Raw genomic sequence first — 23,899 nt, 5'->3', positions numbered from 1 at the left:
ATATGGTTGGCTTTTTAATGGTTCAATTTAGGTACAGTTGGGTTTTATATGTTTTTAAAATACTGTTTTATATGGTTGGCTTTTATATGTTAGGGTTTTTATATGTTTGTGGTTTTATACTTTGGATTTTTTTCTACAGTTGCTATTTTATACTCTGGTTTTGTATATGGCTTTTTAAACTTTTTTATATAGCTGGTTTTTATGTGGTTGGTCCTTTACATGGTGGGGTTGAATCTTGTTTGGCTTTTATACTTTTTTACGTGGCTTATTTTTAAACTTTTGTTTATGAATATAATTGTTTTTAATTTGGTGGGGTTTTTATATGGTTGGTTTTTCTATAATTTTTTTTTCTACATTGGTTTTTATTACAGTTGGTATGGTTGGGTTTAATGTGGTTGGGTTTTTAAACATTTTGTTTATTATACTTTAGCTCTCGAATATGGTTGGGCCTTTATACCTTGATTGTTTAATACAGTTAGTGTTTACACTGTTTGGTTTTATACATTTGCTTTTTAATATGGTAGGCTTTTTGGACAGTTTTTCAGTTTTTTTTTTTGTTAATACAGTTCTTTTTTTCTATATTTTTTTGTATTATTGTGTTCTTCTATGGTTGGGTTTTTTTTTTTATTTTGTTTTTTTTTTATATCTTCGGGTTTTTCTATTATTCTTTTTAATATGGTTGGGTTTTTACACTTTGGTTGTTTAATATAATTAATATTTATATTGGGGTTTTTTATTTTTTTTTTAAATCCAACTGGATTTTAATGCACTTGATTGTTTTTATACAGTCATTTGTTTATTTGGTTGGGGTTTGATGCAGTTAGTTTTTAATATAGTTAGGTTTTTTTATAAGATTTCTTTTGGTATCCAGTTTGTATTTCATTGGTTGGTGTTCTGTACTTTTGGGCTTTGAGCGATTGGTCTTTAATATAATTGGGCTGCTTTATACAGTTAGACTCATAGAATCATAGAAATAATAATAAATCAGTTGGTTTATTATACTTCCGTTGTTCAATATAGTAGGTTATTTATACCTTCATTTCGTAATACAGTTAGTTTTTATACTGTTAGTTTTTCATACAGTTGCTTTTTCATATGGTTGGGGTTTTGTGTGGTTAGGTTTTTATATGTTTGTGTTCTACACAATTGTTTTTTACACATTTGGTTTTAATACAGTTGGTTTTCTACACAGTTGATTTTTGCAGATTAGGTTTAAAGAAGGCTGGCTTTTACAAGCTTTTTACACAGCTGATTTGAATACGGTTGGGGTTTGGTATAGTTGTTTTTTTATACAGTTGGTTTATTATACTTTGGTTGTTTAATACGGTTGTTTTTTTATGCCTTGCTTTTGTAATATGGGCAGGTTTTATACTTTTTCATACTGATGGGTTTTTATACGGTTGGGTTTTAGACAATTGTTTTTTTCCATGGTTATTTTTTGCACATTTGGTTTTTGAAACTATTGGCTTTTGCATGGTTGGTTAAAATATGGTTGGTTCTAAAACAGTTGGGTTTTGTGGGGTTGTTTTTACTACGGTTAGGTCTATATGGTTGGGTTTTATACAGCTTTTTTTTACATAATTGGGTTTTATAAGGTTGTTTTTCACTGGATTGGGTTTTGGTATGGTTGGTTTCAATATGGTTTTTTTAATATGAGTTGTTTTAATTGCAGATGTTAATGTACGTTTTTCCCCCCAAGGTTGGTTTTTAATATGGTGGGGGTTTTATACAGTTGTTTTATATAGTTGGTTTTTATATGGTTTTAATACAGTTGCTATTTGCTATGGTTAGTTTTCTAGATAGTTGATTTGTTATACTTTGGTTGGACTTGTTATACAGTTGGACTTTTATGCCTTGGTTTTGTAATACCGTTAGTTTTTATACTGCTGGATGTTCATACCATTTGGTTTTACAGGGTTGGGGTTTTATACGGTTGGTCTTTACACAATGTGCTTTTTATATGGTTGGGTTTATATAACTTTTTTTTAAAACTCTGGTTTACATTACAGTTGGTGTTTTTTTATGGTTGGTTTTTATATGGTTGATTCTCAGTGCCATGAGTTTTTAATGTGGTTGTTTTAAGTGTGGTTAATTTTGATAACGGTTGGTTGTTTATACAGTTGAGTTTTTTTACTTTTTTAAAATATTTTTGCTTTTTGGGTTTTTATATATGTATCTATTTCAGATGGTTTATGTTCAGTATTTATACTGTTGGCTTTAATAAATTTTTTCAAAATAAAGTTGGTCTTTATACAGTTTGTTTCTAATGAGGTTTGGGTTTTAGATGGTTGGGTTAATTTTTATTTTTTTTTAGAAGGTTAGAAGGTCAGGTTTGTTAGGCTATTGTGGGTTTATGCTGTGCTTTTTAATGTGGTTGCTTTTTAAACAGCTTTTTTTTTTAACAAGGTTGGGATTTTAAATGGTTGGGTTTTTAGACAGTTTGTTGTTTTCATACTGGTGGGGTTATTTCCTTTTTTATATATATATATACTGCTGGGATTTTTTCTGTTCTGTTTTTTAACACAATTGGGTTTTTACCATTTTGGTCTTAATACGGTTGGTTTTTCATAACTTTTTGTTTTAAATGTCGTTGAAGCTTCAATTACAGCAACAAAAGCTGAAAGAGTTCATTTCTATACACTGTGCATTTTGACAGCAAATGCCATAAGCTCCTCTAAAAACTTTTCCCCTTATTATTTAGAAACATAAAAATGAGTTAATTACGTAACAGAACTTAACAGCTATGTTTATCTACTGGAACAAAGTAATTTCCATAAAATAGGCATTTCATACATTAAACAAATTATACGCACATACAGAGACACATCCAATACAACAGACGCATTACAGAAGACTGTGCTGTCATTAAGAATACAGCGACTGCAAAAACATCAATGCTATTGACGGTTACATTATTCCATTATTTCAACGTTAGTGTTGCGGAGAGACACCAGGCCTGTGCAACCCTAGTAGAGTAGGCTCCTGTTTCCCTTTGGAGAGGGACTGAAGGGTACCTGGTACTAACCCACTACTCATGCTCAGAAATGTGTAGTCTCCTCTCATCTTGAAAGTACATTTTGACCCACCTAGTAGGGATGGGTATTTTATGGCCAAACTCAGGCAGCTTAAACCTAATCAGTGTTTCAGCCTTCAAGACATAATGAGAAACTTAATGAGAATACTCTGACCTTTCCATTTACTCTTTTCTTCTTCTTCAGGCTCACACGCATACTCAAATTTTCTTGTCAAAATCACGGAGTACCTTCTAATTAAAAGTTGGGATAATATAGGGATCAATTCATTAGGAATCAAAGAGCAGCATTACATTTGCAGTACAGCTTATTAAATAATTTAAATGGAAAAAAAATTCATGCATTCTGCTCACAGGAAGTGAGAAGAGCAACAATTTTTAAAATGTAGATTTTTGATTACTGAATTAAATGATCTAGAACAGAAAATTGTCATGTTTAAAGAACAGGGAACTTTGTTTTAAAATACAGTCTTCATTTTAAATTGTTATTTGCACATCTGAGACCCACTGAAAACTGTTGCTATACACCTAATTAATGATCCATATGTATTTGAACATCTGTATTTCACTCTTCATTTATTTTCTTGCTCATCCACTTGGAGAAAAAACACTCAAAATATTTAAATGAATATGCAGTCTGTAGATAAAACAGCAGTTGTCTGGTAAAGGATCACTTATTATATGTATAGTTTGCAGCTGAATGACCTTCTGACAACACCTACTTTCTGTCTTCCACACCACCAGCTCATAAATACGGTATGTTGTATATCCGAAGGTATGTAAAATTCAATTCAACTGCCTCCGAGTGGAACGCCATTGACTTTGTTCAAATGCTACACTAGGAGATGCTCTGGATAAACTGATAAACTAAATATTGGTGAAACTATACATTGTGTGAAACAGTTATCACTTACTGCTATTAAATAGGAGATATCAGTAAGCTCTTCCTACCACTCTTCCTTACCATTATAGACCACAGACTCTTTTAAGAAAGAGATGTAGGTTTTAACTATAATGCACACAGTGGCATTCAAGTTGGGGTTTTTTGTTGTGTTTTTTCTTTTTTCTATTTTCCCCTTTAAGCACAATTACTGCACCCTTTTTACATAGTTACTGAGTATAGACAACAGTTTGCAATCTTGATGGAAACAAATCCTGACACTGGCAACTTAACAGTCACATTGCCATCCTCAGCAGGAGCCTCTTACTGACCTGCCTCATTGATACTTATAATGCTATAATCAAGGGATAAATGTTTGGCAAGTATCTCCCCAAAATATTAGAAACGTTAACAGATAATGAAATAATATTAGCCATCATGACAGTATCGAACAGGAGAAGATCAAAGTGGTTTTACGGATATTGAACAGAACTGTAATGCTCGTGGTGCCCAAAACAAAAGTGCATTAAGAGAGAAGAAATTTAACAAACAAAATGAGTCACATTTTACAAGTATATATTCCCAAAGTCTATGTTTAACAGTGTGTATGACAGTCTATCATAAACTCAATGACATACATGAATGTACTTAAGGACCATTGAAACAAACATCAAAACATGCTATTTCAGTTTGACTTGGTTAAATTTGCATTCTTACTAAATTCAGTAGGCACATGCATATTTTACATGTTCCAATGAAAGCCTGACATCTCTCATTTAATTTCTTCTGAGCCTACAGTAATGAAATGAGTCTACTGCCAGAATTTTTCAGTCACTGAGTGACTGAATTGTAATACCACAAAAGTTTGGAAAATATCTACCAAGGGAATTTACTCAGTTACCTAACAGCTAACAGGAAACAAACACACTAATCAAATGGCTTCCTGCAAGCAGCAATCCAAGAGAGATTATTTTTTCTTTCTGCACTGGAAAATAAAATGTTACCGAGCACTAGAGAGAGGGTTGAATGTTCTGGGCACCAACTCCAACCATTTTGTAACACCGCATCCCAGGGTGTCAGCTGTTTGTTCTAGTTTCCCTGCTAGAGGCATTACAGGCATGTCAACTTAAAGGAGCCATTTCAATCCTTCTCTACAATCCAAAGTACATTTTGAAATATTTACTCATGCAAATTTATATTTAAAGTTTTAATTTGCTCAATGGACAGAGAAAAGTTAAAGAAGAATCATGTAATTTTCAACCCAGAAGATGACTCCAAAGAATTACTTAGTACTAAACATAATGTTATAGTCCTCTTCCAGCCATATTACTTCTACATGTTTTTGTTGTTCAATGAACACCAGTCAAAAATATGAACAATAATCATATTTTAAAAATCTCACTATGGAGGCTTTCCTAAGCATATGTTCAAGAGACACTAAGGCTTTCATTAAGACACAAGCATCAAGAAATTAAGATTAGGGACATAATTTAACAGTTTGACCTAAGCAGACTTAATCCATCTCATTATATCTGCGCTGCAGTGACGTATTAAATACCTGAGCAATGTACCATTGTGGCTACACTTTTGCCAGTATTGAGTTAAACAGTTTGAAACTAATTGAAAAATGTTATCACATTCTAGTCCCCTTACGGGGTAATTTAGCTACCCGTCTAAAATGCTTACATGTTTTGAGGTTAAGAGGCCAAAGACTGGGCACGCAGCAATATGACAGGCCTACTGCTGCATGTCTGATCTGAGCATCTTCTGTGATATGTGTGGAAAAGCATAATTGTTTGACATGCTATAATATAACTTTTATGGAAGAAATGCTGACCTTATTAAAATTTATGTTTCACAGGAATGTATTAAATCTATTGATATTTTTACAGTAAAAAAAAAACAACACAAAAATCATTCTGTTATGGTTGAAATGTTTTGTTCCAGCTTTACAATTTTGATTATAAATTACAGGAACAATTATATTGCAATAAAGAGTTGCAACAATAAAATTCAAGACAACCATACAATAAGAATTCCTCTAATGGCTATATTCATATTTCTGAAGGTTGGGGTTTTTTTTTCATTCTCATTTAACGCGAAACAAATTTTTGCTCTCTGTCATCCATCAAGTGAAAAGAGAGAGCAAAATGTACAGAGTCTAAGTTATGATCAGGTCATGAAAGAGTAAGCTTTTACACACAGACCATCTGTTCATTCCCTATTTGTACATAATTTAGTTCCATTACAGCCAGTTTGTTTATATGTTATTAGGCAGTATAGAAGCAAGTCCAGTCAGAAATTTACTGTGATACACTGACTGGTGAAATTCTTAAGTAACATATTCAAATAAACTTGTCCAAAGCTGTAGGATATACAGACATGTATTGAGAAATAGCTTCTCCTTTTAATTAAGTCACTTGATCTATTTGGGTCCAAACCTCTGTCCAGCCCCTCAACAGTTTCACATGTTTTCACTAAAATAGGCATTTTGTTTAACTTATTTACCTAATACTTGGGTGTTTATTTTAAAGCTTTTTTGTTTGTTTGTTTGTTTCCAGGATAATGTTTTTGCTGGAATACATTTTCTTTCAATTAACAAATAACACTAATATGCAGAAAAGCCACTATTACTGAGTCCTAGTATCTCATATAGGAAAAATTAAAGAGTAGTGCCATCAGTAAATAATATATCTGTTTTCTTCAGATACCTCTAAATTTCTTACCAAGTTAGGGAAAATATAGTTTGAGAATAACATAAGCATCTGCAAAAACAGTAGCGGATTTATATAAAAATACACGTATGTACTCAGAAAATGACTCAATTATTTCTCTGCCATATCTTATTTCATAAACTTACAGCAACCAAATTCTCAGTGCAGAGGCTTACAATATGTAATATTTTAAAGAATATTATATATAGCCATTCATCATCAAAATGCTATCCTAATTCTGCAAAAAGTAGTCATTACTATTAATTGTCAGTCACAAAAGTAGTTAATACAGTCGTTACAGGCAACATAGCAGAACTGTAACTGGTGCTTAATCAGTTCCTCCACACCCCAATAAAGATTTTCCATATTGACCTTCTGTGAAGGATTCAGCAGTCATGAAACCACCACATAAACTACGTCAATTCCTGCAGACCTTTTGGTAAGACACCATATGAACATTGCTTTGGAAGGAGAATGCCCTGAATTTTCAGTCTCCGACCCAGCAAAAGAACACCGATTTGTTCGTCCTCCTTGGACTTTATAATCATCTGGGGACTTCCGGCAGACAAAGCAATGGAACAAAAAATGAACCGATTCGCTGTAATACGCACAACTCAAAGCTTTGTCACACAAAAATAGACCTGAACTATAACTTCCCCCTCATTTCATCATACGCTACAACGCTGTCTTTGCTACTTGACAGCTAAAGTGCAGGGAAGCAGCTTCCTTCTACCATTGCTTTACATTAAAAAGATAGGCAGGCATCTAAATTACTGTCTTTGTCCCTTAGCCTTTGGCATCAATCTGTTTGTGCACACTGAGATTGATTTTCCCCATAATTTTAGAATGGACACTTGGGTACATTAACAAAATGAAAATGATCATGAGCATGAAATATTACCCTAGTAACCATTTGCATTCCTGGAGTAAATATTATCTTGCCACAAGATACACTCCATTTTTCAGGGTTTCATAATTCAACTGTAATATTCATGGTAAGTTGAATTTGACATACAGATCTCTGCAGGAAAATGTTTTATACATTTTTATAACCTATAGGAGTTTAAGAAACAAAAGAGCAGGTGTGTTCTTTGCAGTAGTTTATTTATCATTTAGAAATACTTGTTGATTGAAATCTCTTGTATTTAGGGGCTTGAGAAAAAAGCTAGCAAAAGATCAGCAGAGTTTATTCCACTGCCTTTGCAAAGCTCAAGTACAGCTGTTGAATTACAAAGCAAGACAGAAATCCTGTCCCATTAAGTAAGTGCCAAAACTCTCACAAGAACTGCTTGTTTGCAAGTGTTCTGAGTTATTATCAAGTACTGTAGCCTTGTCTGTTCATTCGCGTAGCTCTTGCCTAGTAGCTCTATGCCACAGCAAGTCAACTTTTGTATTATGCACCATTTTCCACAAAAATACCAAAAAGTAAAAACTATTCTATTTTCCTGAAGTTCTTATTGGAGCTTTTCAGGACAACAACAAAAAGCAACAAAACTTTGTCTTATAATATTAATTTTAAATGCAAGTGAATACTCTCAAAAGAAATTTTATCCTCCAAGCTCTGTTCTTTATGAAATAAAACAGCCTGCAAATTGTTCATCTGCCTTGATTTTTAATCACCTATCTTAGTCACGTTTGTCTTTAAAAGGATAGCTGTGTGTCTAGTTCATTCCATCCATAGCAATCCATCTCAAACAGTTGTTTGCAGTTTGGAGAGTTGTGAAAGTACGGATAAGAAAACCACAAACGTAACATGAAAACCCCCATGTGAGGCTGAAGAAACAAAGAAGATTTAAGTATTAATATACACCGCTTCATTTCAGTCCCATTCTGTCATATCAGTTATTTCCATAAATATAGGAAAATCACCCAGCTGTAAGCTAGCGTAGCAAATTGACTTTCTAGGCATTGCTTGGCTGCACACATAGCTGCAGATGATCACCTATGGCAGTGCACATCAAATTTCACCATTGCTCAAAAGCAAACAAGCAACTCCAACGTATTGCTACAGGAAATGTTTTTCTGCCACATGCTGGGGGAGCAAGAATGATACACACAGGCAATAAAGATTTTGAAAAAAAAACCCACTTTGTAGAGGTTCTTTAAAAATTCTTACAATCTTTAAAGTTCTCACTGGGTTTATTTCATCACAAAGCAATTCTGAAATAAAACAATCATCTCAGCTATCAGGTAAGGAAATAGAAGGAAAGAATGATCAATCACACAGTCTATGGAATGCTCCTCATAGCTGTCAAAAATGTAAACCTAATACAGTTTTTCCAGCAGATCAAGTCACTCTCGAAGTTAACTATTTCAGACTGTGGACTCTCTAAAAGCCTTTCATATTACTGCTGCAAGTGGTTAATAAACTGCTTTTTCACAGTGACTATGTAGCAGTAGAAAAGTAACTATTTTATAAATCCACCTTACCTATCCTTTTTTGTCTGCAGGGAATAGCCAAGACTGACTAGTTTGAATGAAACACAAGAGGCCTTGTGAGATGCAATTTCTAGAAATAGGAATCAAAGCCAACTTTTGACACAGGCAAAAGTTGTTACTGAACTTTTGCTCAGTTCATAGACATAATTTCAAGCCAGAAATAAACAATACATGTGAGTCTGCTGGGAGTCTCCAACTCTAACTCTTCAAGTATTCCAGATATTTGGCAATATGGCAGCAGGGCTCACCAGCCGAAGACACAGTTTCAATTACATCCTCAGAATTAATCAGTATAGCCCCACATTCTACCCAAGTCACACCACAATGTGATGTAAAATCAACATGTCAGGGATTCAGAAGTGCCATAATAAAATAAAATAAAAATACAACAAAAAAAACCCGAACCAACCCCCCCCCCCCAAACAACCAAAAAAGCTAGAAAATAATGTGCTACCTTGAAAGACAGGATTGTGCTAATAGCAAGGTGCCTGCATTTCAAAAGCTCTCATTTACAAATAAATAAATTTAAAAAAAAAAAAAATTTCCTTGCTACTTCACTGTTCTCTTCTGTCTGAAACTATTCAGGACCTTCTGCATCAGAAAGCCCAGCACATTAAGTGACTAACATTTATGTTGTTTGTTTTCTTGACTTCTCTACAGGAGCTAAAGGATATGCATTAGGAAAGAATTCTTTTCTTTTGTTAGGATCTTTGGTTTGGATTGCCTTTTGGCTACCTTTTGCTTTAGTTTTTCTTCCTCTTATGGTGCATTTACCTATGGCCTTTGCTGAAGGCTGGATACTAGTGTTAACAGAGCGCAGTTCCAGTATTATAAGGTAACTTCAATACTATTTGAGACGTTAAAATTTTTCCATTTTTTTCCTTCGTTTTCTTTCTCTTTCTAAAAATAAATGACAGCTCATATTGTGCGTAGGTTCCTGCTGATGACAGTCCATGCTGCTAACAGACTGCTAATCTGATAACTGCTCTATTAAAAGATCTTGAGGAGACAATTTCCTCTTGCTTTCCAACCACAATTTGGGAAACTTATTTCCCTTTATTAAATCATTAATAGTATAAGTTACTGCCACAGTACCTAAAAAGATAATGTTCCTTAAATCAGTTCCACAGTTAAAAGTACTCGATCTGAGCACTCCTCATAAGCACTGCCATGGATCAGAACATACTGTGTTAGGACACAGGGACAATATTCTAGAACAGGGAAGTTTTCTATGTGAGAGGAGAACAAAACACACCAACTTATGGTCAAAAAAAGTAAATATGAGCTAGGAAGCTGACAGATGAAATGGCACTGGCAAATGTTCCCGTCTACCAGACATATATTTGACACCACATTTGCGAGGTTGACAGATACAGACAGAGGAGCCTATACAGAGACAGCAGCTGCAGATAGAAAAAAATACCACTAAGAAACTAATTGTTCTCTACTGATTTAATACTACAGGGATATTATTCTTGAATTCAGTTTGTATTCAGTGTATCATCAGTCTTAACGAGGCAAAGAACTTCTAATAAGCCTTTCCATCAGAGTTATCTTATGTAAATGTAGCGAGAAGTTACTTCCCACAACAACATGAAGTAATTATTCCTCAGTGTCAAAAGAAGCTACCACCCACTTTCTTCTCATGCGGCCCAGATGAGTTTGGTGATTAAGCCATCTCAGCAAGCCTGGATAACAGATGTATTATTATATTCTTACTTGTAAGATGATTCTTCGGGTCCCAGAAACTGGGTAGGATCCTGCTGTACTAGGTATTGTAGAAAAGGCAGAACCAGAAGACACTTACTTTCCTGGAGCTGTACAGAATTGCCAGCCTATAGGATGAATATAGGATGAATATAGGATGACATGACTTCTCTTGGACAAAGACATTAAAGTATCTCTATGTCTACCAGCCATCAGTAGACTGTTAGGGTCCCACAGATGGAGTTGGCAGCACCAAGTTCCTGAGCTGTTACTGTCCCCCTGCTCATCTGCTAATGTCCTCAGCAGGGAAACAGGCATGGACTGGCTGAGCCGCTCAGCGGCAACAACAGCTAAAGGTCTCTTCCCTCACCTAGCTTCTGCACCAGCCTGAAAATGACATTTTTTCTGCCCCTCCAAAAAGCATGGTACCCCATAACACAACTGCAGACCTATGCAACAGATGCTGTTGAGAGACGCGACCTCTCCTCCAAAATCCCTGTTGCAGCACAGGCCGAAGGTACAACCAATCAGCCAGAGTGGGTGTAGATGCTTCTTCACCGAAAGTTTACATTTAAACTAAAAAATAGCCCCCCAAATGAGAACAATAATGATCTCAAATACCACTCGCTTTGTACAGCCCCCTCCTAAAATAAAACCAGTGAATCAAGAACTCCTAGCTTTCTGTTTAAATGTATTTTGAGAAAGGTAAGCTTACAGAGTGTTTAGAAATTTAATTAATGTAATTAATAAGGATAACACATGCAGCTTAAATAATAGGCACTTGTGAGGGAAGTGCTTCAATTAAGCAAAGGTACAGACTCACACGTTAGTAACTAACTGACTCACCCAGTGTCAAAACAATATAATATTACATGACAGATAGTGCTAAATCCAAATTCTTCATTACTCCAGTTTTTGTATTGCTCCAGTTGGTTGACACAGCACTTCAGGCTTCTAGGGCTGTGGCCAAATCTGGTTTTTGAGCACTCAGGTAATTTTTAACATGCACTAAGGTAGAAAGAATTAGGTTTACTCTAGCCGATATTACTTCTGTAAGATTTTTTTTTTATATAAAATAAATTAATTGCTGAAATGTCTATATGCTAAGGAAGAGAAATAACATTTTTTATTAACTGCTTCTCTAAAGATGATAAAATAGCAAGTAAACAAAAGAAGTGAGCTAGTAGTCCATCAAATGATTTCATGGATAACAAACAGAGACAAGACAACTAGAAACTGAGTTACTCAATGGCAACGCTTGGCCGATAAAAGGTGAATTGGACAGGAGCAAGCAACAATATTTGTGCTGGGGTTCTATGTGAGGGATCGTTAATCTAAGAATAAAAACTGTCTAATTCCATATCAAAGCATTTACAGACTGGAAAGATATCTTGTGAACTGCATGACACTTTGTTCCTGTGGTTTCTGAAATTAAAAGAAATTCAGAATAGTTACTTTTCAGACGGATGTCTAGAGATGGCAATACGAAATGCTACAAAAACAGATAAGAAACAAGAAAAAAGGTGCTGTACAAGAAAAGCAACCAATTGTCATCAGGTCAGTTCGCTATCTCTAGTACTGTTAACTGATAGTTAAACTAGACTGAATGTGATAGTATTAATGGCTAAGAAAACATATCTAGCAAGGTTATCAGAACACAGATAAGGTTGCATACACTGAATACGTAACTTTTCTCAGAAACAGCAAAACTGTGGGTGAGATGCAGAAGTTAAGAGTCTGAGATTCTGACCAAATCCCACCAAAATCAATTAAAAGCCTCACACTGATTTTAATGAACTCCGTTAAAAGTAACTCTGATCTAATTAAAGGAGCATCTTTTTACGTACATACTTATGTTTGAGTTAAGCTGGCATATGAGAATAAAATTCAAAGAGCACAACAGAAAATGAAGCCTGCCTAAAGCATGCAGCATCTCACATCTGGTTGGGTTACCATCCTGTGACTGATGACACACATTGGACTGCAGGCAATGAACTGAGTTTTGTCAAACAAAATGAGCCAACAGGAGAATTTGAGCCAAGACCTTTAGAACTAAGAGCATGAAGTATTATCTTCTCAGATAAAGCCGGATTGTTATGCAAGCAACATAAAGATAGTACAACTGTTAGCAGAAAGGTTAATCTTACTGAAGCAAAACAAACAACATCAGAGCACAAACACCACCATGTATACACCAAATCCATTGCTGCTACTATTTTAGTTTGGCTCAGGAATGTAGTTCTAAAGCAAAAACTCCTGGTTATTGCATCCTAGCATGCTTCAGTGTATGTTGCAGAGCGCTCTTAGAGTGTACAAACTGGAATTCTTTTGCAGAAAAAAATGTATAATGTTACATGGGACCGCAACATCAACTGTTTTGCTTTCTAGATCCAGTGCTATCAAACCATGCTACCTGTTATGTTAACCATAGCGTACTTGTATCATCAGTATGAATACTAATTGTGTCTGGAGAATCTTCCCAACACGTCTTAGAGCACATCAGGTTTGGACTTAGCAGGATGAAGGAGAAGAGAGATATCTGTTGAACCAGTAGTAATGTTGTTGTTTAGCCTCAGCTGGCAACAAAGAACCATGTGGCCGCTCTCTCAATCCCTGCTGGAACTAGGACAAGTAAAAAATCCAAACCTTCAACCTGGGTTTAGTTTGAGTTTGTAGAAATGTAGAAACGTAACAAAAAAACCTGGGAAGAGCTTCAAAGAAAATCTGAAAAGTGCACGTCTCTCCCTTGCGTTTCTTCCTTTGATGGAGTTCAGTCATAGAAAACATCTGTACTGCAGCAGCTCAGAGCTGTTTAGAGACAGAAATTTGGAGCAGTAACAGCAAGTTACAATACCCAGGCTTCATTTTTGCCTAAAAGCTGGAACGGGTATTATTTGAAGAAATTTGCTTGCCATTGGCTATCGATTCAAAACAATTCAGGTCCCTACCCCACAGGAGGGACTAGAACTGTTTTAAAACTCCTTAGGCTTTCATATGAGATTCAAAACAAAGTAAAACAAAACAAAAACAAACCCTCAAGCTAAACCTAACACGAACTGTAATATTAATAAATAAACTCTCAATCTGAAACAATCGAAAGAGTTTAACCGCGTGTAATATCTGAAAAGATTCAACGCATACGCAGGATAGTCTTTTCTTTCATTCTGTTTCTCAGTTAGGAACCGGGCAGTTAATTCTTAACACCAGGATGGCTGTTTTATAGCTAAAAGTTATTTCCCTTGGCCTATATTAAATGGTGTTTACCTGAGAATGTCAATAATGTATACCCAGGGAAAACAGAATATGAAAGAGATTTCTTATAGTGGAAAACAACCAGGTATCATTGACAGTAATTTGCCTCCTTATTGACTGTTTCAACCTAAAGGTCAAGGGATGAATGAACCATGAAACACTTAAGGATGGTGCTTCTTTGAAACTCAGATACTTCACAGATTTAGTCCTGTATTAGCCTATCGAAGTCAACAGTTCAACCGTTTGGGAAAGAGAAAATGGCTTAGTCACTCTAAGAAAGCAAGGGGAAAGATTTCAGTTTTGCCTTTCATTTGCTACTCAATTCCTATGGTAAACAAAAGCACACAGGTTAACACTATTTTAAGCCACACTTGTTTATAAACACTAGGAAATAACTCTGGTACATAGAGAATATAGAAAAAACATCACTGATTTCCAATAAATTTTCTTCCAGAAAGACCAACTTATTTTTCCATTTCATTGTAGTTAGACACGCTCAGTAAGTTTAGAGACTGCAGACACCTTTTATACCGTATTAGAAAACTACAAATTAGATGAAACTCTAAGCAATGTCATTCCTTAATAAAGTTGCCATTTTATGTATTGTAGTCTCAGTAGTTCTGATCCTTGGAATAAAGTTCATTGTTGTTCAGCCCTCCTGCTACATTTTGTACATTCTTCTTGCCCTGACTAGGAACTGCAGCAACAGACTTTAAAATAAAATTAGAAGAGGTGGAGGAGGTGGTGTAAATTATTTCTAGATGAATAGCTGGCAGCTAACCACGGGCATTTCAAAGGGCATCCAATGAGAAGGGTGTCGAAATACAGCAAATCCCTAGTACACTGCACACCTTTGAGAAAAAAAAAAGTAGCTGAAATATGAATAGCTGAAGTCTCTTATAGGTTACCTGATGGTAAGGGGATGCCCTTGGACATTTTTTATACCTCAAATTCACCACTCTTTAAAGAGAGAGATAAAGTAGCTCATGTTTCGGAATACCACATCATGTCTTCTCTTTGAGACAGCTGGCTATTGCATACCAGTGTTTAGAAACAATAAGATACCATCTGTAAGTTTTGCTCTGTGGCAGCTTGCCTATCAAGGAGTTTGTGAGATGGGTTCCCAACTCTGTGGCAGTCCCTCAGGCTCACTGCTGCAACCCCCAGCAGCCCGAGAGCTTGCAGTGGAAGTTTTCTTGGACTTCTTTGAGAAGAAATATTTTGAAAATGTACATTTTCTGAATAATTTATCAATCACGGCTCTTTATTTTCATTTTGGGAGAGAGAGGGCTTCACCTTTTTTGAAGTACTGCTATCAATCTTCTCCCATATAAAACATACATTTATATTTAACTGATTATTTTAACTATTCTCCAAAAATTATGAAGCCACAGAAGAAAGAGAGAAACCTACAGTACAACTTAAATTAGCAAAATAGCACAGCTATCTAGAATTTACATTGTTGGACAATGCAGCAGATACATTTTTGTGAGTATTTAAAATACTCTCTGTACTTGTGGAAAATCAGGATGAATTCCCAAGGAAATTTTGAATAGAAAAATGGTAACATGTAACACAATATTGTTCACACTAGGTCAGTTGCTCAGATATATTAACCTAGAGGTGACAGGAGTCACCTTGCTGCATATTGCAGGCATTTTGCAACAGTGACTCTATTGTCTAATCACTGGTATGATAAATTTCTGAAGGGTGCTTGAGTTGCTCCTCTCCTTCAAAACATTTATTGGGAAATACTGTAAAGATCTGCAGTTAATCTATGCCAAAGGCATTATGAGACCTGTATGTAACTCTTTAGGGATGAGTGTTTAGATAACACACGTAAGCTGATTTGTATTTCTAGTCTATTCTATGGCCTGATGCTCTCTATAGAAACAATTTAGATGATAGAATCAATGAAAAGAGGTACAAAATTGCTGATGACACAACGCTAAGCAGCAGTTCAAATAATTTAAGATGACACAGGAAGGATTATGAGGGACTTAGCCATTGAAAATTACCAAGTGTTTGTTGGCATTCAGTGTAGATGGCTACAAAATTAGCTGAGCCATTTGAAATAGCAGTTGAAGGACACAGAGACTTTGGACGATGTCCAGTTAAAAAGAAAGCTAACTTTTAAAAATAATTGACTGTTACTGAGGAGCCATGTAGGCTAGTTCTCTTTTTCAGTATGAAAAAAATTAAAAATTGAATGAGGTATGTGATTTTTAGATGGTCTATGACTTTATTCAAAGGCATGGATAAAATATTAAGGATGATAAAATACTTTAACTAGGAAAAAGTAAAAGAAAGAAACAAATCAATGATTGGAAATATATTAATGATTTGAGGGTTTGGTTTCTGTGTTGTTTTGTTTTTGTTTTTTTTTAATTAGAGCTGTGAGAAATGGTAAATCTAATGCATAGCGACATTTCAAGGAGCACAGCCTCACTTCAAGCCCAGTAAAATCTTTTCCTAGTGCTGTGATCACTTTAGAAAACATTAACTGTAGAAATTAGAATCTCTTCTATAGACAAAAGGGCAATGAGTACCACAGGACTAATCTTTGCCTCTGTTTCCTCACTGGTATCTAGATTAGAACTGAGATAATGACAAAATAAACTAAAATTCCTGATATAGTTTTGATCTGTTGATTAGTAGAATTTACTTCTCTAGAAATACTTTTCTCTAGAAAGTCAGAATTCATGGTTCGAACTGTAGGAAAAATTGAAAAAAGCAAAATTTTAGCAACAGAAATCAAAAGCAGCCCTGAGGATTTCTGCCCCAAGTATTTGCTTTCTTGGGAAATAAAGCTTTTCCATTTATATACAGACTGACTTGGTCACCATTCTGGAGAGGCTTGTCCCAACTGGCAAGTAATCACTAACAAGTTGTGTCCAAACACTACTAGTCTCTGCAACATAAACCTCCAGTACAGCTATTCCTCAAGAATATCCTAAATCCTGAACTTTCAGTCGAACACACAATAGTACTTTCAACACCTATGATGACCTGTAAGAGACAGCAATTAACACAGAATTTGGGAAGCTGCTAAATATGCCACCTTTTCTGCACCAAGAAGACAAAAAAATACTACCATTTGAGATGCTAATAAGTTACATTATGAATTCGGATTATTTCTTCAAAGAAATTGCTATAATGGATTATGTGTCATTTTTAGCTGGATGGTTTCTGAGGAGCATATGCTCTAGGGAAAGTCAAACACCAAAATTCCCATGAAATTCTCTGTCTTGTCCAATAGCTATGGTGAAGTTAAAATCAACATTAGAGCCAAGAATATTTTGACAGTTGATGAATATGGGCACCCATCAGATGTCCAAGTGACTGTTTTTTTAGCTAAGGGACTCATCTTGACAAGTCTACACACACTCTTAACCTGCTTGTAACCCTGTAGCTTGAATTAGCTAGTAAAAGCTCCCTGAGGAGCACATCACCTACCCTCACAAAACCCATCCTTTCTGAGGGGAGCCCATAGAGGTGCTGGTGAGCTCTTCGAAGTGCCCGGTTTTCTATTCCTGCCCAGGGGTTAAGCTTACCCCTTCTATGTGGCTGATATAGGATTTTCTTTCCTCAAAATTTCCATAAAAGGCCATCAAGTTATCTGCGGGCAGTGAGTGCATATGGAAAATTCAGTGCTTTTAAAGGCCCCTGTATCTCTGTTTCTCTAGTAGAGAGACCACAAGCAAACATTAGCATCAGACAGAAGCTGCATTTCCATTTCTAATTCTTTTTCTCAGAGGGTCACATGCTGATCAGAAGATAAAAATTAGAAGCATTGCCATAGAAGCTTATATAAGCTGTATAAGTTCAATTTATTCCTTTAAACATGTATCTGCAGCATGCTTTGAATGAAACATTCCTCTGAATACAGGCATCAGAACAATACTACTACAGGCAACTGTGTGTTCGCTTCCTCCCCAGTAACACTCCCTGGGAAGTTTAATCAAAGTTCTTTGAGATTGAAAGCACTGGAACAATACAGGACTACACTCACAGGCATACTGTTGGGTAAACAGCTGAAGTATCCCGCTTCTACCTACTGCAAGCTGCTGAGGAAAGACCATAGGGCTGCAGTAGCAGACATCCACAAAGACTTCTTCAAGTTAGCATTGAAATTATCACTTCACAGAAACTAAGAAATGGGGAAAATAATATTTTTTCTGTCTTTTAAAGATTCAAAATGAAAACCATCCTTCCTGTGGATTTCTAATACAATACAACCATATTCTACATATACAGTTATATTCTAATAGCTTGGAATAGGTTCACCTCCTCTAGGCTTACACAACAGAAAACAGCCTTATCTCAACTTGGGGGGGGGACATTTGGCATGAGGATGCACTGAAGCATTCTGTAGTAACACCTGTCAAAATTATTCTGAATTTCTTGCAGCAAAATAAATTAACATCCCAGAAGCCCCTCACCTACACCAGAGGCAGTACAGTCTCTTTAGCCCTCTGCTTACACCCCTTCCTCAGCTTCAGGCCCCTTTCATCTGCATGAAAGCAATTATTCAGTTTCACCCAAATCTCCCTCCCGCCCTTTGCTCCTTTCTTTTCTGGTTTAAGTCTGATGGGATTCAGGGGAAACGTTTCTTTCATCCTCCCATCTGACTAGGTTACTTGAATGACAGACTTCTTATATAGCCATTCTCACAGCACCTGGACAGATATCACTACCTCTTCTCAGCCTTTACTTGTCACAATCTATCTATCACAAGTGTTTAAGCATCTTCTGGTGCTCATATGACTCACAAGCCTTGCCAAAGCAGATGTAATTATTAATACATATTCTTTCATCAGTAGCAATAGCCATTAAAGCAAATTTTCACAATCTAAATGATTTTATTTGTCATCCTTTTGTGAAATTATTATGGTTTCCAAAAGTACTGGATTTTAATGTAGCCAGTTTTGAACTATCTTTGGGAATCCTTATACTGCAACCACATATGTGGATGTCTCTGTTTTGGCACTCATCTGCCATGTTTTCAAGGGGATGATGCAGGATGGGATTTATTCTTTCTGTTTCTCAAAGTCTGCACTACCTTAACATGTTCATTAACATCAATAGCCTTATAACATAAAAATTCCATTAAAGGGAGGTTTTACATAATAAGTTTTAAAAATGAAATTTTTTAGTTGCATATGAACTTAGATAAAAATAAAAGAATATCAAACAGGACAAATTATGTTCAGTCTACTTATAAAATATTCTGTTTTTTTCATTCTTGTAATAGAAGACGAAGAAATACACGAAAATGAAAATGCCAATACTGTCCATCTTAAAGTTCAGATAGTCTCAAACAAAAGCACTGTTTATCATCAAAGAAGACAGCTTTGGATACAAGCAGTTTGAAACAGAAATGACCTAGAAGTATGTGTGCTTCTTAGCATGCAAATTGCTCCAATTCTGACTAGTGATACAGTTCTGCTTAACTGTTCTGCTTGCACACTGCATACATTCCATGGTTAAAACCCAAAAAAACATCAGAAAGAGAATTCTAATTATATGTTTCATTAACTTTCAGAAAAATAGTATGCACTACTGACTTTCAGGTGCTATAATAAATGCTGCTGGGTGCTTTCTTTTCCCCCTGAACTAATCTATTCCCTTTCAGTAAGTCCTCCTCCAGCTGGAGAAAAAAAATGTTTAGGAAAGAGTGGAAGGCAGGTATATCTTAGACAATTGCTGGAGAATGGCAAAAGGATGGTTATATATATTATAGTGAAATAACTCTACTCACTTATATGAACAAACTTTATCTGAATGTCAGAACATCTGCTAAAGGAGACGTTGTTCAAAACATCTTTTGAAAGTCCACGGAAAAATACAGGATGGTTTGTGGGGTTTTTTTTTAATGCTTATTAAAAACTCCTCACAGTTGGCAGTTTGTCCCTTAATATCTACCCATTGATAATGCATTGACTCCTTTTTAATTCACTTTTAAAATGCTTTCAAGGAGTTATATGCATATATTTTTGGAACATATTACATAAATTTAGTATATAAACAACTAGAAAATTAGATTTACTTTTTTCGGCCACTTAATGATAGTCCAAGCCAGATAATTTTGCTCCCTACTGCCTCTACCTGAGAAATCTAAGGCATCAGGAAAACTGAGCTCTTTTTGCAAGCATCCATTAAAGACAGTCTCAGGTTCTCCTCTCACTTCCACACTCGAACACCCTACACCTTTTCCCTTCCCCTAAATAAATTAACTTTATGATAATTTTGTTCCTGGCTCCTATTTTTGACTTGATGAAGCTGGCTTTCTAATCAGGAAAGGTAAACTTAAAAGTCAAGAGCAATCAGGGATTATTAAGCAAGAAGTGATTATGATAACTATTTAAAGATAACAACTAATGCCATACAAGTATAAAAAGAAAATATCCTTTAAACTTAAACCAAATTACTTTCACTGTCTGTCTTTGCTTTGATTTACCACACAAATAACTTAAAAATGGGTTGATATGCTCCTATCTTGTCCTAATCTTAGGAGAGGAAACATTTTCAAGAGGGAGATTTAACCACAGAAAATCTTCATGAAATCTGATATTGTAATTTATTTTGACAGCCTGCATGGAAAGGAAAGACTGGGACAGAACTAGAAACTTAACTACTCCATAATTTGCCATGTTTCAGATCAAGTGTGTAAGTACTTTGGTTGATGCAAAGTGAAGAAAGAGCTCTAGATGTTGTACATGCACACTGTCTCTGTTCTGTCAATACTGGTTGTCAGCTCTACAACAGAACATACGCAGCAGAAGATGACAGTAAATGATGTTCTGAACATCAGAGAGAAGGGCTTTGGTTTTTTACTTGTAAGAAATTCAGATAAAGACTTATTCAGACAAGTTCATAAAATATTGCGTGTATAATATGTCCTGAAGCCTCTTGATTACATGTGGGAATGGAACAACAAGAGCAGACATAATTTCTTCTTCTGCACCCAAATCTTCAAATTTCATTCAAATCCATTTACTTTTCATTGCTTTCCTAAATATCATCAGGAAGTTATGGGAAATGAATTTGTACGAATTGTGTTTTCAGTATCTTCAGCCATCTTTCACCCTAGAGCCCGGATGCTGTAATCATAGCTCACTCCCCATGACATACTACAGGATTTTAACCATAAGGGAATATAAATGCATCATGGGTATGTACTCTAGATGCACAGGTGGCTCCTCAAGGAAAACCTGGACCTCACAATACCTGGCAGTACAAATTTTGTCAAGTGCTTCCAGGAAGCTTACAGAATTCAATTATTAAATTATTATGAAAATATGATTATGCTCTCCAGTGAAAAACAGAATTCCACTGAAATGGAACCCTTCCACAGAAATTCACCTGCAAAACAAACCCCAAACCTCATATAAAACCATTTCAGTGGAGGAACAGGCTTCACTGAAAAATTCTCACATTATCGTTACTTAGAAATTGCTTAAAGCCTTGGTTTAAAAATTCACAAAGAACGAGCTCCACCACTAGGACATCAATAAAAGTCAAAGATGAGAAAGGTTTGCCTGTTTCAGGGCTTTGTGAAGTCACATTGCTTTCAGACAAATTGTGTTAAACTGTGCGACAGAGTTCAATTCCCATCTTCTCCATAGGTGCTGACTGCATATGAACTTGTGACAAACAAGTTGACAAAATGACAGCATTTCAGAGTATTTAAAGAATGGTTTGTGTGTCCTTCCAGCTCTTCCAGTATTCAATTTAGAAGCTCTAAGTCCCTGGACAAAGCACCTAGATTGCCCAGACATTGTACTATGACAGGTGACAGAAGTGGATTGTATACGTGCCGCATGAACTACCTATATGATCTTAAAATGCAGAAAGAATGATCTGTTTAGGTATATCTTTATAGTATGCAAATGCGAATTTCTAGTTTTCTTGATCTTCCCCTACTCTTCTAGGAAAAGCCTAGCAGCAAGGTCACATGCGCTGTGATGCCATCCATTATGTATACTTTTCATAAAACCCCCACCAAGATATAGTTAATTAGAAATTGCCTTTAGAATGAGTTATTATTCTAAGTGGTGATGTATAGTAAAAAATAGAAAGATACCGAAGATTCATCACTACATTAACAGAGTTTCTCATTATTTTCTATCTGAGCAGCAATACCTATTTGCAACTTAAGTGATATAGACTCTGTAAAAAAGTGCACAAATACAAATTTTCTACTTGGAACAAAGAAAATAAAAAGAAACATTTTGTTAAATGTCTTCTTTGCATACATAATAATAAAATCCAAAGTTTAAAGAACTTTCCTGTTCTATTTCTGAATCAGTTTGCATGAATTAGGATGATAAGTATTTGTCGTGAGTTTCCAAAATTTCAGGCTAAATCTAGGATCTTTGAAAATGATTCTTTAATTGTCCCTTAAAATTTCAGATGCTCATGTTAAAATATTTTATCTAGAGAAATTATTACAAAAATGAATGGAAGAATACTGATCATTATTTCCATTAGGGTTATGCTTTACACCTGTATTATACTAGACAGATAATTAACAACCAATGTCACCTGAAGACACTGCTACAAAACTTACATTAATGTATAATTTTGAAACTTAGTAACTGCATTTGTTATGGGCCCTTCGGGGAATTACCATGTGAAGTTCATCCTCCCCATTTCAGTTACAGATATAACACAAATAAATTAAGTCAATATTCTCAGACGTCAATTTCATATATGCCAATGTCTGCTCGGATTTTTCAAATAATAATCTATGCACAGCAAAGAACACTCGCGTTTTGGTTTGGGTTTATTTTTAAATCTAGTCATTTGCCACACGAATTTACATGGATTAACATTTATTTAAAATAATCTTATACCCATGTTTGCCTCATTTTTTCAAACCTCTCTCTTTCCAATAATTTCAGTACTTCTGCAACATATCCATTTCCTTCAAACACTGAGGCATCTTGCAAACTAAGAAATACAAATCACCTTGGTGCCATTCATATTTTATGCCATTGCTATATACTGGTGATACTGGACTCTCCCATGCTACCTTATACTCAAGGATTTCTTTTACATGTGGTCATAAGGTAATATAAACTAAAGGCGATTGCCATGGCTCCATGGCAAAAACAGAGACTCAAGGCTTGAAATATAACAAAAATCTGGATATAAGCAGAAAAGATGAAGCATTCATCTTCATGGTTTGCATCAATTTTAGCAGCACACAAGGGTAAGAGTGAGATTCACAGGTGGTCTAATATCTTGTAAGGACCTCAGGGATTTCATTTGGATGCCTGCTGAAGTCTAATACAAAGAACATAAAAAACTTTCCTCTTATCCGGTTTCGCTTCCTTATTTTTGGATTTTGGGATTTTTGATGATTTTACAAAGCTGTTACTATTGGGTAGGGGGTAGGAATGAAACAAAAGGACAACAGCTTGAGTTACCAAGCTAGGCTGCTGCACAGTCCAGCTCTTTCAGTTATGATTTGCTGAACATTTCTTTTTAAACTTTCTTGCATATACCTGCAGCTGCTTATCCTCAGTCCAGGACAACAGTTTTTGATCTGGTCCACTGTAACACAATTTAAATTAATAATTTCCCTTTCCAGGCCTTTCCTTCTATCTGTCCTACCCTCAAAGTAGTTGCTACCCATGATTTTAATTGGGTCCGAGATGTAGCCTTTCACTGTCATTGGAGAAGCAAGATGCTGGCATTGCTGCCATCTCCTTTATGCAAGAAGAATTAGTGTATAAATATCTTGCAATGTCACCTCTCCTTTGATTTGGTAGGTGTATACATAATCACAACAGATACTAATTCTTCTCTTCAGTACACTGTCACTATCAGCAGCATCACCTACAGTAAACTAATTCATTTTTTATATTC

Source organism: Larus michahellis, chromosome 11, assembly GCF_964199755.1.
Source record: "Larus michahellis chromosome 11, bLarMic1.1, whole genome shotgun sequence".
Classification (NCBI taxonomy): domain Eukaryota; kingdom Metazoa; phylum Chordata; class Aves; order Charadriiformes; family Laridae; genus Larus; species Larus michahellis.
The sequence above is the reverse complement of the archived record's forward strand: the minus strand, read 5'-3'. Positions refer to the sequence as shown.